Raw genomic sequence first — 19,290 nt, 5'->3', positions numbered from 1 at the left:
GAGAAAAGGGAAACGAAAGGTCACAAATTTTCATCTGAGGGAAATTAAAGGAAAAATGAAGGAAAATCAAGAAAATAGAGGCCTCAATGATAAGAAGGCTTTTAAGGATTAGTTCACAACTTTTCGTTGGTTATCCTTTTGAGAGTTTCAGGTGGAGCTCTCTTCTATTCTCTCATTCTCTCATACTCTTGCACACTAGAGCATTCTTGGAGCATGCTTGGAGCACTCGAGTATTCACTTGGAATTGGAAAAAGAAGGCAAAGGAAAGCAGGAAAGCGCAAGGGACTAGGTGGATCAATAATTACAACTGGATTTCTTTGCATGTACAGGTTGCACGTGTGATTTTCTTGTTGATTTATGGATCCATTGTATAAGCATGCAAATTTTTGGTTATGTGTTGTCATTGGCATGTATGATTGCTTAGATTGATAGTGGTTTCAGCCTTGCCTTGCCATTTCTTGGATAACCATGGTCTAGTGGGTTTTTCCACTTTATTATTTTATGATTGGTGCTTATAATTCCTTATGGTTGTGGGTTGGAACAAAAACTCTTGAAGCGTTGGAACAACTTGTGTTGACTTACTAGTGTTGGAGCCTAGGTTGGGACGACGGTTTGGAGCCTTAGTAGGTTGAATTACTAGTCCCTGGAGCTGGGTTAGACAAACACTCTGGAGGCCTGGAAGACTGTGGGTTGAGTTACTAGTTCCTGGAGCCCTTGATAGCTTGGGTAGAGACCAATATGGTTGGTGTTAGCGATGTCCGACCGTGAGTTGGAATCATTGGTTGAGGGTTGAGGTGTTTTGGCCTCTAGAAGCCCATTTTTGGTTTATTCCATGAGATCCCACATTCATGCTTGGAATATGGAACACGGGTGATTGGCTGAAATAGATTTGTTTCAGCCCAATCTATGGTTGGGTGGTACATGGAAGTCCCTGACTTGGTTGCCATTTTCATATGTTAATATGAGACTTTTTCCTATTGTGATCTATGAGAATTGTAGAGATTACATTTGCAATATTATGGCTGAGTTACCATGGTTTCTATGCGGGTTATTTGTTGGTTGTATGTTGGGTATGTGATAATGTGGTTGCAGCTATTATGAGAGGACATTACACCTTATTGGTGATTCTCAGATAAGTTTCAAACTCCTATGATCAGATATGCATTCATGACCTGTAGCTTACATGTTTGTCATGTGTTTGACGAAATGCCTAATATGTTTTGGTCTGTCTAGGTCAGGTTTTTTTACTCAATTTTGTATGTTTAGCCTTTTCATTATGTTATTAATGATTATGAGAAGTCTCAGGCAGTTATGGGCAATGGTCCGGAGGCTCGCTTGGAATTGTGGCTTAGATCTCTGGACCACACCCTCTAAACAAGACAATTTAGGTCGCAACCTCAATTAGGCAGGGTTATGTGTGCGGTTGGAGGCCTTCAACCGCATCAACCGCATCCAGGCTTTGTCATGCATGTGGTTGGGGGTTAAGTTGTGGGAAAATTATCCCCAGCTTAGGGTTTGGTCACCTGGGTGGTGCTTTGGCCCCTGAGTGTCCTATAGCCTTGAGGGATATTGTGAGTTGTCATTTTATGGTCAGTTTATAGGCCGCTTCCTTAACTGGAGCTTGGAGGTTGGATCATGTCATAGTAACTCTTCATCTCATGTTTACCTTGGTAGGCTGAAGAAATTGGGTAAATGTGGGAGGGGTGGTTAAAAAAATTATTGAATGTTAGTTTGAATATTAAGTGGGGTAGAAGAATGGAAAAATAACAACAACAATGTAGCCTTGAGTTTGGGCTTGAGGCTTGCTCGAAGGGCCATGACCTCTCGATCCCTGACGAGAGTGCATCCTCTACCAAGTGATGGTGTTTGGGAGTGGACAGGAAATGAGGCTAGTAAATCCTTAAAGGAGGTGAGGACCAATTAACCAAGCAACACAAAACAAACACAAGGCTATGAGGGAAATTATAAACAATGCCCAGTTAGCTAGGGGTAGGATGAAATAGTAGTGCCTGAGGCAATAGTTTTAAGGGGGAGCTCTTGGAAAGAATTAGAGACAAAACACCCAAAGTAATCTCAACACCACCAAGACACCCTGCATACCAAACACATAATTCCACCATGTAGAGAAAAATAGACTGAAAAACTTGTAGAGACTGGACAGAGAATAATTTACCATGTTTCCTGTGGCACATCGAGTTTTCAGTCATTGTAATTGCAGTTCCTTGCTCCATTGGATGACACATAATATGAATATGGCCTCCCCTACAATTGCACCTATAAACCAAGTTCCAAGCTCTTGCAAAGTGTGGATGTTATAGGGGTCTAGGCCACGGGGCTTCGACCATCACTTACCAAAGAGCCAGGAAAAGCTGACACTGTAGTGGAAATATCCCACTTACAGTTCAGAATAACCTGTTATGTAGTAGAGAAGGTAGAGATGGCAATGAAGAAGGTAAGAATACCCATTGTAAGCAAAGTATGACATCTTAATGTGTTTGAATGTCGAGGCTGGTAGCATGTGTTAGTGCATGGGGGGAACTGAACATGCCAACCCACCCTCTTTGATGTTGGGATAGGTGACAAATTTACCCCTTATAACACTCTATCCCACCACCTTGTGCTAACTCAAGTTGTGGGAGGCGTTACTAGATAATTTATCCTGACCTCCAAGGTTTGTTATGAAGATGGGGTTACAAAAATCCTCTTTTTCCAATGTCGTTAAAACTCAAAGAAAAATCCACCATTGCATTTAGCTCATTGAGAAATTTTTAATGATATAAATTTCATTTCAATTTGAATCCTAGAATGAAAGTTATGCCCATTTGAAGTTTAACCATTTAGATAATCCCACATTAGCAGGGGATTCCCACGTGTAATCCATGTGGATTTACCACATCAATAGAGACATATCCATGTTACCTAGACCATTTTTTGGCATCCATGTGACCACCCCTAGGTCCCCTTGGCACTTGCCACAACAATCCTTGTACACATGTTCCAACAATCAAAGGTGTTTTGTTGGGGGGGGGGGGTGTGGTGGTACAAACTCGATTTGTAGATTGAATGAGGGGGATTCAATTGAAGAGTTAACATTTCCCACGCCTTTCACTGGATATTTGGAGTTGTCCCCAAGAACAATTTCCAGGTTGGTCTCCTTCTCTATCAGATTAGAGAGAGCTTCTTTGTAACCAGTGAAGTGCCTTGAGGCACCACTATCAATAAGCCAATTTCCCAGCGAGTTCGGGGGAGCAATAGTAGAGAGGGCCGCTGGTAGATAATATTCATCTTGCATATTGTTAACAATGCTAGATTCATACCTAGAGTTTCTTGCCTTCTTGGAGGGTTGACCACTTCCTTTGATTTATGACATTCCTCTTTCCTTTGCCATTGAACTTGTGATTCCTTTGATTGCCTCGGGAGTGATTTTGATCATCGTCATGATGTGAGTCCCTTTTATCAGGGCACTCCCTCGCATAGTGGCCCATTTTGTTGCGATTGTAACATCGTCCTTTTCTTCCACCCTTCGGTCCAACCTTTCCCTTGGATTTAGCGCGGAATTGTTTCTCCTTTTAGCATGTGAGGAGAATGCACCGGGATTGCTTCTATGTGCAAGTATTTCCCGCTCTTCCATCCTAGTTTCTTCTTGAATGCATCTTGCCATTAGTTCCTCAAACCTTGGGATTACATTATTGTTGAGAAGAGTGGTCTTGAATATATACCATTCAGATGGGAGCCCTTTGAGAGTTGTGATGGTCATTTCCTTGTCAGGAACGACTTCCCCAATTGATAGGAGATCATTCTTTATTTCGGTGATCCTTAAGAAATATGCTTGCATACTCTCATCTTTGCCCTTCTTAATTTCTTTCAGCTTATTTCTAAGGAACAAAATTTGATTTGCATCATTGACATTAAATAAGCTTACCAGTGTATGGTAGATTTCCTTGGAAGTGGTTAGTTCGGAAACATAGGCCACCAGGCGTTTGTCAATAGAGTCCCAGATGATCTTCTTTGCTTTGACTTCTCCCCTGGTCCACTTGTTCCTAGTAGCAGCAAATGCATTTGATGGAGGCCCAACGATTCTGCCTCTCACATGGTCCAACACTTCCTGCTCTTCCAATGTCAGATCGAGAGACATCTTCCATCCGTGATAGTCAAACTTCTCATGGAGCTTGTCTTCAGTGGGGAAGTGTGATGAGGAGCTCGTGACGTCTTTTAAGATTGCTTCAACAACCTTCGGTGATTGCTTTGCTCTTGCTCTTGCTTGGGCTTTGTCTTCACCTTAGCTCTGATACCATGTTAATTTATGGTATGTTCTATGCTTAGAGCAATTTACTTCAAATCTTTTTTTTAGCCACAATTTAGCAATCACATAAACATAAAGTAAAGTGCAGATAGAACATTAATAGATAGACAAAAAACAAGCTAAGACAAGAGACACCAGATGTGGCGGCTAGCCAGGGACAAACCCCAATGCGGGGAAACCCTTTGATCAATTCTTCTTTAAGCTTCAATAGTTCAGCAGAGAGAGAAATAGTACAATAGTACAGATCTGTAATTTTTATGACAGCAGTAAAAGATGCCCTAACCAGCACTTGCAAAGTGGGTGAAATTATTCACAAATAGTCTAGAGTCAACGCTAGTCAACCCAGCCTTCAACAGAGATGAAGGACAGCCTGAAACAACCCAAAGAATGTGGTCAAATCTGGTCAATGTTTAGGCAGCCCTGCGGTCAGCCCTAACCAATTAGCGCTGGTTACTTTGTGGGTCAAATCAACTCTCCAAACAACAAATCAGATTTGCGGCTAGCTTGAGGGAGACTTCCCACACAAGGCCGCAGTCAAAGAGGCTCCTTGCTGGTCCACGGTGTCCTCTTTCGCTGGCTACACCCTAGGTCAACGCAGAACAGACCTGTGTCCTCTTCCTTGCTGCGTCCTCCTCCCACTCGCTGCTCCTTCTTTTCCCACTCGCTGCTCCTTTGTTAACCCAAACAAGAAAGGAGAGTGAGAGAGAAGAAGAGATGATGAGATGAGATGCTAAAATGGCTCAACCTCTCTTCTATTTCTATGAAACGCTGGGCATGTGTGCCACACACTTAGCTGCTGGCTGACCTTGACAATTTGTTAAGTAATTAGAAATAAATTCATATCTCCGTAAATACTTGTCGGAATCGGATAATCTTTAGATCAATCCTACACCTCTCGACGAGAGGAATCTAGGAAAAATATCGGTTGCCATAAATAAGGCGACCCACATGGAGTTTGGCTCTAGTTGCCAATTTTAACAATATCGAACCACTGTAATATATGTGAACTCAGAGAAAGATACGCCTTATGAACTTGTCATGCGAGCTGTCTCAAGAAACAAATGCGAGCTTCCTTAGGAAACAAATGCGAGTTGCCTCAGGAAGAGAATATTTACGGGTTCTTTTCTTCTTTTACCCCAGTCTCAACCTACTAGGTTAATGCAAACCTCTTGATTGTTACATACCATAACCTTAGACATTTGCGGATCTCTAGTTCAGATCTCCAAGGGCTATCACAGGTTCGAATCTTCAATTCTTTTTGGGGTTACCGCAGTATCTGCATGTGTCAATGCTTCATAGATCATCTCTTTTTCTTTAGCTCAGATTCCAGATAGAGAGCATATGTTGGACCGATCTGACAATTTAAGTTTCAGACCTTCTTGGATGTTTCAAACTTTGAATCTTAGACATGATAATGGTCTTCTTGAAATGGCAATAGAATGTGATCTTCAGGTTTCCTTCTTCAAACCTTATCTCTGATACCATGTTGAGAAACCTATAGGGCAGCAGGTTAGGATTGATTTTATTATTCATTTTATTATGTTTTCTTCATCAAACGATTACTAAAACATAAATCATGAAGATCACAAAAAGACAATGAACCCAAGATATAGGCTCCAAGCTAGGGCAAAACCCCACAAGGGGGAAAACCCACCAACTTCTCTTCTTATAGATTTAGATCAAAGTGAGAAATCCAAGACCCAAGACTGATACAAAAATCCAGCCTCTAATAAGCCAAGTCAAGTCCTCCAAATTCTACATCAATATGAACTTCTAAAACTCAGATTAGCCACAAAAATATATCTTTGAAGCTTCACATCAACTACAAAAAACATGTCACGTGAAACTCCCATCAACCATAGAGGATTACAGTTTACTCCACAGGAAACTCACATTAACTTAGCAAACAAATCTTCATTTTAGCTTATATTGCTTCACAGAAACATAGGCTCAATCCCTCGCATATCCTTCAGAACTTTAGCCTCAGGTAAACTAGTAGCCTCTTCAGACTTTTAGCCTTTGATCTTCACATGCCGTCACCTCAGAGCTCATTTCAGAAAGCTCCAAATTGCTCGCCATTTTGTGGAGGATGTATGCCAATATATAGTTGTTCTCATATGTGAAAAGACGCATCTTTTGAGTGAGTTGACTTGTCATCCAAGAGGGATGACTTGGCTTCTTGAGGTGAATTTACCCAAAATACATTTTTGAAAATTCTTTTTCCATTTTCTTTACAAAAAGTCCAAATAGGACTTTGACTCTGACTCAATAAATCCTAGGAGCATGAAGAACATGCTTAAATAATAATAAAAAATTCTCTTTCTTCTTTTTTCTTTCTACATAAAATACATAATGAGACAAGTAGAATGATAATTATGAAGACCAAACCTAGTTACACTTTTCAACATCTCCCATACGTGCCAAAACACCCCACATGTGTCTTATCACTATCTTTGTGCTTTGGTAAATTTCTGTAGCTTTTCCCCATGTCTTCAGCCTCTTAAACTTGCAATTATCTCTCACAATTCTACTTGAATCATTCCAAACGAATATGTTTTCATCCTGTCCCTTAGGTTCCTTTTAAAATTTAAAATTGAACAAACTTTTTAACCATTCAATCTCCAAAGTGATATGCTACTAGGATTAAATCCTAACCCACTTAGATCAATAGCTAACATTAAATCTAAGTAACTTAAATAATTAAATATTTATCCTTAGAAATTTGCTTAATTAGTCAACATTAATCAATTAAATTAATGAATGTGCTTTTTCTAAGTTAGACTTAGGAAAGAAATAATATTAGTTGTTCCTCTCAAACAATCACCTAAAGATGTCTTCTTCTTCTACATGCAAGACAAAATCCTATGTAGAAGACCTTTTGAACTACAAAATCAACACTCCCTCTTAGCAAGGAAGGGATTCTCCACCAACCCCAACTTGTCCTTGTAGAACTCAAACATCCCCTTCACTAGGGGCTTGCTGAGAATATTTGCCACTTACTCCTCTGTTGATAATATGATATGTACTGCAATCTCACAACACCTTTTTGGACACTGTCTCTGATGAAGTGGTATCTGATCTCAATGTGCTTGGATCTATCATGAAACACCAGATAATTCAAAAGCTTGATACAACTTTGGTTGTCACAAAGAATCGCTGTAGGTCCCATTTCAAGACCAAGCAACCCTAAGAGCATGTTGCGAAGCCATAGAGCCTCATAACTCGTGAAATTCACTGCCATGTACGCGACCTATGCTAAGCTAAGTGCCATTGAGTGTTAATTCCTGCTAAACCACGAGACCGTTGCTAATCCCAAATTGAAACAACCTCCTGAAGTAATTTTCCTGTCCATTGCACTCCTAGCCCAATTCGAATCTGTGTAACCTTGAAACTACACTCCACCAACTTTGACATACCTCAATCCATGCTCCACTGTGCCTCAAAGATACTTGAGCACATGTTTCACTGCCACCTAATGAACCCTCCTCGGCTCCATCATGAACTCGCTAGGTGTGTTCACAACAAAACAAATAGTTGGTCTGGTATTGACCAGATACATCAAGGACCTGATCAATTGCTTGTACAGAGTGGGATCCATCAGCTCATTCTCAAAAGCATTATGCCTCCTCAAGTTGGTAATCATAGGTGTAGGCATCGGCTTGCAATCCTCCATGCTGTATCTTTTTAGGATATGAATTGTGTACTTGCCTTGTCCAAGGAATATCTCTCCGATTGCAGCCATGCCTCCAATCCCAGAAAGTAGTGCATCATCCCTATGTCCTTCATCTCGAACTTCGAAGCAAGTTGCTCTTTACACATCACTATGAGCCTTTCAGATCCTGTTAGAAAGAGATCATCCACATAGAGCACCAAGATGAGTGGATCAACATCAATAAGTACATAGTACAAGTTGGAATCCCCCTCAGTCCAAGCAAGTAGCCATCAATCCTCGAGTACCATGTTTGAGGTGCCTGCTTAAGTTTGTACATTTGCCTTCTTTAACATGCATACATGGGAGTCCTTCCATGCACCTCAAATCCCTGAGGCTGCCCAATATACACCTCTTCCTCAATTGCCCAATTGAGGAAGGAAATCTTCACATACATTTGATGTCTCCTCCTATCCATCTTTGAAGTAATGAAAATGACCGCCTTGATCGATGCATATTCGGTGACAAGAGCAAATGTCTCCTCACAGTCTGCTCCCTCCTCATCGAAGAAATCTCTTGCCATGAACCTTGCTTTATACTTCTCGATACTGCCATCTGTTGTATGTTTGATCTTGTAGATCCATCGAGAAGTGACTACTGAATTTCCCTCAGGCCTCAGTGCAATCTTCCAGACATCATTCTTCATGATGGAGTTGCCCTCCTCCACCATGGCATCCCATCTAACTTGTTGGTCTGCTGCTTCCTCAAAAGTAGATGGCTTGGACTCATTAATGCTGCTCATTAAGGCCATGTAACTGGAAAATCTCCTTAGTGTCTGCTCTCCCTAATAGTTCTGCTAGGAGCCTCCACATGCTCCTTAGTATCCCTCAAAGTTTCTTGGTCCAACCAGTGTTCAAATCTCAACCCACTCAAGGTCATTTTGTCCAGGTCAAACTTTTAGCCACAAAACCCTTGTTGGAAATAAAAATCTGTTGAATAAACTTAGCTGTTATAACCCTTGTGCTACTGATTCTAGGTCAAACTTTTAGCTACAAAACCCTTGCTAGAAATAAAAATATGCTGAATAAAATTTGCTGTTATAACGCTTGAGCTACTGATTTTCTCTTTCTTCACAGTTTCTAGTTCTCTGATACCATGTTAATTTCTATGTATCAGCTTCAGATTTAAGTTTCCTACAACGATTTTATCACAAGAAATTACTTCAACTCAGCAAATAAATTTTCTGCTGTAAAATAAAATTTGAAAATTGTGAAGCACAAATACTATGGTATTTTTAACTTAGAAAATTAGCAGCAGAATTTTGTAAGAAATCAGTCACCAAAAACAACCATAAAAACACAATGAAATTGTCCCTAACAAATTCTCCCCCACTAAATTCTTCTCTGGAAAATTAGGAGCTCCCTTACCAAGGAAATTGGCCCTCATAAATACAGAAATTACAGCAGACATAAACCTAGAAATATTTAGAAAATTTCGAGCAGCAACAAATTCCTCCCACACACCCCAAAACACCCTACTCGGCCTCCCAAAACTTAGATTAGATGTTTGATCTGTTCTTAAATTTGCGGTATGATGATGACTTGTTTGCAATTTTGGTTGTATGATTAATTATAAGAAAGGATTATTGCACCACTAATTTTATATACGGAAATCACTGTTCAAATGAGAGATCCAGTTGAAGAGACAATGTGTGCGAATTACATATTGTTTAAACTCATCATATTATTCCCATAAACACCAATAAAAGATGTTCATCACCAAGAGCTATTCGGGCAAATTTTCCAAGCAATTATCGTGCACTATTAAAATTTATCTGAATGTCAAGCAACTTTAATTGTATTTCCCAAAAATATGATAATAATGAGCACTTGTTTTATCATTGAATTATTAAAAGCATTTGCATCATCACCTTAAAGAACTAGGCGTTTAGCAACTTAGAAAAAAATGCATTTGCCATATTCAAAATTATTGTCAAATTGTTGACGTTCAACCAAATAAAGTGGATGCTTTCAAGATATTATGACAAAGAATCATATAGCATTTCAATATGTTACCCATAGAAATCATCATGCCAAATTAAATAAGTGAAATATGAGAACCATATACCATGTTAAATCATATAGTAAAAATGTGTCATATTATCAAAATGGTTGTGAATACTATGAAGCAGTATAACATGTAATCATCACTTAAAGAAAATCCTTTTTTAATACCGAGTGATAATCCACAAGTTATAGTTCACAACAATGTTAGAATTTGTTTGTTGTTTGTTAATCACAAGATTAATACTGTGTTATATCTTCCCACTTAAATAATTTTCTTTAAAGATACCCAAGAAATAAATAAGAAAATAAAATGAAGTTTGGAAAATTTAAGTTAAGCACCCCAAAATTCAGAATGTACTCAGCTGAATGAATCACCATTATTGGAGCAATAAGACTCAGGAATTTGTATTTGTCAATAGAATCAATCGAAACTTATCCACACATTTCAAAGTTGTGCCTAAATGAAATTCAACGCCATCGATAGTTAAATGCTGTAAATCTTGATACCCATTATATGGTGTATAAGACTCAAGCAAATTTAATTTGTTAAATTTCGTCAATTGCAGCAGTTTATGAGTCGTTTCAAAATTTATGCAAAATAATTGAAATTGTACCAAAATTGTGGAAATTCAGGAAATGTGATAGTAAATTCAAATTTACCAGTGGGAATTTGAAATCAACCTGATCATATATCTTAGTGCTATTACCAAAGTTTTTTTATTTATTTATTATTTATTTTACCGATGTGGTTCACTATACCAGAGATTGATACTAGTTACATCCACGGAAAACCCACCCGTGTCTAGTTGAGATAGTTATCTTTCATGTAGAAGTGGCTTCCAAGGAGCGAGCATGTCAATATCGGTGGGACTGGAACTTGGGTGGGGAGGATAATAACGACTCCTCCCTACTACCTGAGCTAGACGCACTTGACATTACCAAAGTTTCAGTTGTGGGCTTGGGGTTTACATTCAGGGTTGTCTTTGCAGGTAAATTGGCTGACTAGAATTCATCTTAGGAATTTGCAGCCTATTTGAATTGGTTTCGACTGCTCCTTAATCTCAATGCAAACATGGCTAGATGGGTAAGTTTAACGAGTCGCTGAGCGAGTTCTCTGGTTGGACAGGATGCTGCATTTCATTGTAGAAGAATCCAATCATGGTTCAAATGAAAATATTAAAAAAGGAAATGGATGCCACGAGTATTAGAGTGGGTTTGATTAAGCAAATCAAGTCGCGGGGACTCAATGTAGAGGTATGACGAGTTGGAGTGGGCCGACCATGGGCTATAGGAGATTCAAGCTACAGGCTCGGGTGTGAAATGGCCGACCAAAGGGCTAGCTGAGTGATCAAACGTCAAGTTGATTTGGAGATGGGTCAGTTTGATTTTGTTGTGCAAGAACGTAGGTTTACGAACTGGTGTTATTTCCCATGGGGGTGCGATGAAGGTGGGAAAGTGGCTCGGTTGGGCTACAGAGAGAAATGAGAAAGTGGTTGATGGATCCCAATCTCTATAGATTATTTTATTTAGTTTTATTAAATTTTAATTTAATTTTATTTGTATTTCAAAGAAAAAACAATAAACAAAGAAAAGAAAATAAACCTATTCTAAATGAAACAAAAAATTAAATCTTATATATATATATATTACTTTAGCCAAGCATCTCAATTAAATCATAACTCTTTGGACGAGTGAATCTCAGTTAACTCATAATTGTTTATTGAACACATGATTCATGCATGACTAAAAAGTTGTGGGGGCATTGGTTAGCCCAAATGGCATAACTAGGAACTCATGGTAACCATAATGGCACCTGAAAGCTGTCTTTGGGATGTCTTATTTTCAAATTCGAATCTGATGGTAGCTTGAACGAAGATCTACCTTTGAAAAATATTTGGCTCCCCTGAGCTCACCCATCAGCTCGTCTATCCTGGGAATAGGATACCGGTTTTTGATTGTCCTCTTGTTAAGAGCCCAGTAGTCAATACCATAGTTTTAAAAACCGGAACCGGTCCACCTATCAAGCTGGATTTCAAACAAGAACCGGTCAAATCGACACTGGTCAGATCTCAATGAACTGGTCTTTAAAAAAATACATGAAATAATTAGTTTTTAATAAAAACTATTTTGAAGATTTAAAACCATGATTCCAAACCAATAGAGATAAATTATCCAAAGATTGCTCATCTATATACTAGGTAAAAGTGAATATATCAAATTGGCACCGAGTGCAATACATATCAACAACAAAACACATAATCAATGAGGCTTTAAATGGCCTCTAGAGTCCAAAAACAATGTTATAAGCTATGGGGTCACTAGCCTACTACAAGTCTACATATCAGTGATCACATGATGACTCATCATGATCAAACTCATCACCACTACTAGATAAGGGATCATCAACATGAGCTACATAAATAATCTGGCCGTGTGTTTGAGGACTTCTAAAACTCCTCTGCAACCTTAGCAATAGTGGTAGTGTTAGCAACAAAAATAGACATCAAAACTACAAATCACTGATCAACATGATCACTCATGAAACTCATCATTGATTCAACACTACTAAAAATGGGATCATCAGCAAGAGATACATAAACATTATACTGCTCAAAGTCTTCAGACTTGGATTGCCCAACCTTATAATATGATAGAAATTGAAAAAGTTTAACATGCCTAACTAGGGATTTTGGTTTGAGTGAAGGGTTCGTCTCCTCAGCCTTATAATGTGGTAGGAAAAGCTTAGCATCCCTAACCAATTATTTTCTTTTGAGTGAAGGGTACATTCTTGATAAGGCCATGGTAGAGGAGTTCAACAATCAATACCACCAACATCAACAAAGTTCAAAAATCAATGCCACCAACATCAAGGTTCTTAAAGGGCTTCTTGCTCTTGATCAAATGTCAATCTCACACCCTCAAGCATGATAGAATCAAATGGAAACATTGCAAACCCGCTAACCATGAAATCTTGAAAACAATTAAGTCTGTTGAATTTTGAGTGAACTCTAAAATTCTAGTTTCTACATATGAAATCCAATGAGGTCGAAACCACTCTCAAATATGCCGAGTCAATTCATGGTAATGTTAAAAATTTAAGTAAAAGGATACAAATGAAAAAGAAAGGAAATGTCACTTTTACTTTTAAACATTACCATTGATTGTTAGTGTTGCTAGGGTTGATATGTTTGAGGCAAATGAGAGGGGAGGCATGCTTTTCTTAGAGGGGTTGTTTTTGAAGGAAAACGACCCTAAATTTCCCTCAAAACGACATCAAAACTCACAAAACTGCATTCTGTGGGATGTGTAGCTGGCATGGCAATAAATCGACCGGTTTATGGGAAAACCAATCGGTTCCTTCATAAACTGACTGGTTTATGGCTGCTCAAAACCAAAAAATCACTGTGTTGCTCCAAGAACCGAGTTTTTCAACCAGTTTGATGGCTCACCAGTTTAGCCTCCAAAATGTCTGTGACCATAATTGCCAGTCTCTGAAACTCTGAAATGTAGGCCTTTGTACTGCTTGTTCTTGAGCTGGGCCAGCTTCCAAAAGTGAAGTTCCGAATCCTTCCTGTCGAATCGCTCTATGAGCCTTTGAGTAAACTCAGTGTATGAGGTGATGTTAGCATGACCCATGGTCACTAACCCATGATACCACCACTCATGGGCATCCCCATCTAGATGTAATGTCACCAACTTAATGGCTTCAACCTCAGTCATCTGATGTAATTGAAGGTAGGTGTCCAACTTTTGGACCCATGATCTAGTTGAGCACTTCAATGACCCATCAAAATAAGGAATGGTTACCTTTCCCAATGTTTTTTGTAGCTCATGATTTTTCCTCAAAGCCTTCTGAGTTGCCTTAGGCTTTCTTTTTATTTGGAGGTGGAAGAAGTATTTGAAACTCATAGTAGTTCGGAACTCATGTCCTAGTTCTCAGTACACCAAATAGTCCGCATAAGGGATCCCCTGACTCATCTGCTCTGTTTGGTCTTCTGTTGCCTCATGTATGAATTGAGGCATAGTGGGTCTGGGTGCTTTGTTGTATGAGTGTGAATGGCTTTGCATGGTAGCACGAGCATGGCTGCCCTCTGCACTATTAAACCCCTCTCCTTTAACAAGATCCTTCTCAGTGGATGTCCCTTTTTTTTGCTATCTTGCTTATTAGATCCACCATCTGCTTTTGGCCCTTAGCCAAATCATTCAATGCACTTATCAAGTTGTTGAATGCTTGAGTTTGCTTATCCCCCATGCCTAGATCTTCCTTTTTAGGTGTCTCTTCTACCCTTTCCCCTTTCTAGAGGTCTCTTCTTCCTCTCTTCTCTTCTCTGGAGACTCTTCTTCCCAAGTGGGAGTGGGTTCCCTGACTTGATAGACCCTTCTATAGGTTACCCTAGTGAAACAATTGTCTTCTAAACTCATAAAGTCATTGATAATCTGCCCTTAGACTCCACAATTGTCCAAGAACATGCTTTGATACCACTGTATGATACCCCTCCAGGAATACCTTAGAAAAACCCACAAGATCTTTGAGTTTATTTGTTTTTGTCTAATTTGGTGTTTTGACAAACAATTGGTATTCAATTTGTTGTAGGTTTGCTTCTTTGTTTGGGTTCAAGTGAATGTGCAACACCAATATAAAGACTTATAAAGTTGCTTCAGGATAACATCACATTGATTATATCAACTACAACAAAAGCAAACACAATTGATATAACAATGACAACCATTATATATCATAGTCGTCCAGTGAATCGTAACACTAGAAATCATACAATAGCTTTCTAAAGGCTCATAGCCATATTGTTGCAATAACAAATAACAAGAGAAAGTACAGTGAACAAGGGAACCTAAGTTATATGCTGCTCAAGAGAACTCTCATCAAAAGACAACTTCAACAACAGATACACAGAGATTTGAACCAACTACAAGAAAATACTCATCCCTTTCCCAAGTGTGTACTCAACAGGGGATATTTGGCATATATCAACTTATAAACTCGTCCTCTAACAACAAGTACAGTTTGACCTTTTCCAGCATACAAACTCATCCATCAAATGTGTGATTCGACTAACAGAATAAAGGATAACTCGACCCCACAGAGAGGTATGGACCAACATGAAATAGCGTTGAAGGTAGAAACTCATCCCTTTTAATTGAAATGAAACCCAACAACTTGACCAACACTGAAAGGAAGATTCAACCCATAAAGTTTGGTAACATTCACTGTAAACTCATCACTCTTTGGAGTAGAACTCACTCAATATAAGCAACACGCCCATAATTTGTGTGTGGGACCTCTGGCACACATTACTAGGAGAACTCGACTCCTTGAGTAGAATCAAACATGTCCAACCAAATGAAGGGGATTTCAACATCTCTTTAGCTGATTCAACCCATTGGAAAAATGGCTGCTTCAACTCTCAAGAAATGCTTGGAAGTTCGGCCCATTCCTCCATGAAACTCGACCCACGGTTGTTTGATAGCTCAACTTGTCATGTTATATGAAAAACTCAAGATTAGAAGATAAAATGAACTTATAAGACCTTGTACCTCCATTATCTTCTATAAATCTTCTTCTTCCTGGTATCTCAATGGCGAAATTTGAGTGATTCTGCTCTTTAAACCAACTAGGGTGTATTGTTTCAACATTGAAGCTAGCAATGGCTACTAGGTTTTTTCAAGCCCTAAGCTTTTCTCCTAAAACTCTCCAAAATCCTTTTTTTTTTTTCAAATGGCAAGTGATAGAATGAGGAGAGACTCTTTATTTTGCCCCTTTTATAACTTAGTGGCCACTTTTGCCGCCATTTTACCTTCTTAATTTACAAAGTGATTTTAAGAAATTTTCACTTTATAAATTGAAGTGACTTTTCATTAGCTTAAGATGTGACACCCTTTTAACCACTTTAACATTTATCATGTTTTTCCTAGGCGAATCATGTTCTCTTAGTTAAATTTTTTTCCCGCCTTAGCCTACGAGAACTTATTAGGATAGTGGAACCCTGTCTTTTCCTTCCTAAGCAGTTGGGGAATATAGATCCCATATATGATATTGATTTTGAAGGTGAAGATGTGAGTAATATACTTGGATGTGTTGAGGAAATTGACTTAGATACCTTTGGTCCGAAAGAAAAAAAACTCGAATCTAGCCTTTAATCCTGAAAAAAAAAACTTTCTGAAAGCTTTTTGGGGGCCTCAAAGCCACCCCTTTCCTTTTCTTTTCCCTTGCGGTACCAAACCCTTATCCAGTCCATGACTTGCCTAACTGCTTTCCCATCGAGCCACCTTTGAATCACTCTTCATGTGCCCAGCAAGCCAATTCTGTTGCCCTAGTTGGTTGGCCCTTACTAACTTGGTACCCCATCGAACCAGTAACTGGTTGAGCCATCTGCCATTAAATCTAAGCCTACAACTTGAGTATACTGTGGCCGACCTCGACTCTGCATAGAGCCTTACCCTTCCCACGATTGGACACCACACAACTGCCATCCATGCACCTCCCTCACGACATATTCAACAAAGTTATCGACAACATGACACTAACAACACCCATCGCTGGCTCCTTTTGGTCCCCCGCCCCCCCCCAATTGCATAGAGATTTCGTAGCTATAGGCGTTGGGTTCTTGCGAGCAACCAACCTTCCCATGTCTCGATTTCAACTTTCGTTCGGTGAACTGGGAACAAATTCCAATTTCGGGGCATTATTGTAGAATGTTTGAATTATTCACTTGAGCTTAACAAGAAATTTCATTTTGATTCAGCGGTTCTAATAACTCTTGTGACCAAATTTTAAAAGGACATATATTTGGGTCTGCTTTCTTTGACATTTGAGCATCTTCATCAATTTTAATTTGAGCAGCTAATAGTTTATTATTTTCCATTGACATAACACATTGCATTAGCAGAAAACTTGACACTGACACACGTGTTAAATTTGGAGTAGAATTTAATTATTGTTGTACAAATTCACTAAACGTCATGGTCATATGGAACATATATACAATTTGGTTATTTGATGACTGACACATACATTGTTACCTGCGGTCAATTAAATGATCTTATAATGTATTTTTAAAACTGATGCACTTGACATTCATCCATTGGTAATTTGATCAAGCTCACGGTATTGATACTTGAGAGGTTCAACATGCAATTCACTTGGCTTGGTTATAATATATTCCTCACGCTTGATTCTTGTGGAATCAAGTTTTAAAATTTCATCACTTTGCAAGGTTATTGTTCTTATGTTTACTAGTTTAGGGTCTTGAATTAAATTTTCCAATGTTTTACCACATTACTAAAGCACTTTACAAGAAGTCTATTGTTTGTCATTGCTTCTTGGTCGATTTATTTTGCACAACGAGGGTTTGATAACAAATTTTAACTTGTTTCCAATGCCACAAACATTTCAGCTTAAATTTGTTCGGATCAAGCTTATGATGTATGGCCATTCACATGTTTGAGTTTAAATGTTAATGTTGATGCTTTAATGTAATGGTCTTTACTTGCACATGGGTTGATAAATGATTCTTAAATGGTGAATGGCACAATAAATTCATGTTGAGAAAGATCTTTGTCAAGAAATTTGTTCATGATTTTGCTTCTACATGGTGAACTGAATATGATACATTGTTCTTTTGGTATAAGAACTAATACATAATTTATCTTGCTGGGAGACACGAGCAATTTACGGGTTTCAATGACAAACTTGTTTCAATTCATATGTGATTTAGCAAGATCAATGTCATTTTGGAACTGAGCGTTAATTTATTTTGATGAACATATTATCATCTTAGGAAGGTGTAAATTGTTGAAAAGTGTAACTTGGTTCAGTCTTCATAATGACATGTAATTATGATTTTATGTAAAGATATATAAAGAACAAAACAAATAAATTGTAATGCTTGCATCATGGGTTTTATGAGCAAGAGATTTTATTTTTAGTTGAGGCTCCTATTGAGAGCCCTTAGGGATATTATCATCTAGTCATAAAAGCCTAATAGAGTCATTGTCATGTAATGAAGACATGTTACACATTGTAAAAGGTCATACTTGCATGTGTAAAGTCATCCTCCAAGACCTTGTCACTAGCCCTCATCAAGTCAGCCTATAACGAAGGGAGAATCCTAGAAGATAATGTCGGCCTACTCCAAGAGATCATGTTGGCCTAACAGCTATGGACAAACGACTACATATACTAGTGCTCGTCCTCATTTGGAGACAGAAAATTCAGTGAAGCAAGTCTACAAAAGAAGTGCGAAAGAGATACTAGAAGAAGCCTCTATATCAACGCAACAAGAAGGAAGGGCAACGAAGACAATTGTCACTGTTTTGGGCTAATTTGTCTTACCACGTGCGAAGGTAGCAGATACAAAGGTGTCAAGAGAAGGTCGAAAGATTGTAGCTACATTGAGGTGATCTCGTTTGGGTAGAAGACCTCTCTTGAAGGAGCTGAGTAGAAGTGCAATAAGTCTGTTGGGTCCCTATAATACTATTGATTACCCCATTACTATTGTAGTTATACCCCTTATTAATATTGTTGTGCCCCTATTGCCCCCATATTGTTATTACTGTGCCCCATAAAATCCCTCTATTGTTATTTTTGTGGCTTTATATTATTATTGTTAGGTCCGCTGGGTTATATTGTGACTCCTTAGACTCTTATATATAGAAACGAGGTTTTGTCATTTGAATCATCCAAGAATTGTTCATTTATGTAATGTAAAGGAGGTTGCCCCCTCGAAGAGGCTGAATTCTAAGGCGTTGATCTATCTTTTCTTGAGCTGGTTTCATAACATTTGGTATTAGAGCTTTGGATTCTAGGGTTTTGCTACTCCAAACAGGTCATCGTGGCATTTTCGCTATAACTTTTTTCTGCGACGTTTCAGAAGTTGCAAAAAAAAACCCATTTGAGAAGAAATAGCGCTGAACCTCGGGTCTGAATTTCAGACCTTTTCGCGCTATATTTGCGGAGATATGATCTAAGGAAGTTAGTCTTTTTGCAGACTCTTAAATTACATTCCAAACAGGTGACTTAGGGAAAATAGTCATAACTTTCTCTCTGGGAATCTGATTGAAATTTCGTAAGAAGGTACAAAAAGAGGACAGACTGTAGTTTCTTGTATGCATTTTTCAGATCTAAAGGTCGAAACAGTGACTCGTGGCACGTCGTACAAGTTTGCTCTACTGAACTAGTCTATAATCAAGTCACTGTGGGAGATTTCACATAACTCTTCCTTGGAGAATCCAAATTGGGTCAGACTTGTGGCATT

General features: G+C 38.7%; 1 protein-coding gene across 1 annotated transcript in view; it reads left to right on the top strand.

The window, feature by feature from the left end:
• Positions 1-19,290, top strand: part of LOC149158711 (uncharacterized) — a 167,461-nt gene that overhangs the window by 34,291 nt on the left and 113,880 nt on the right. The gene's annotated exons all lie outside the window — the stretch shown is intronic.

Source organism: Pinus tabuliformis, chromosome 5_2 (assembly GCF_031772625.1).
Source record: "Pinus tabuliformis cultivar Carrire ecotype Pingquan chromosome 5_2, CPIR1, whole genome shotgun sequence".
NCBI lineage: Eukaryota > Viridiplantae > Streptophyta > Pinopsida > Pinales > Pinaceae > Pinus > Pinus tabuliformis.
This window is presented reverse-complemented; position numbering and strand designations above follow the sequence as displayed.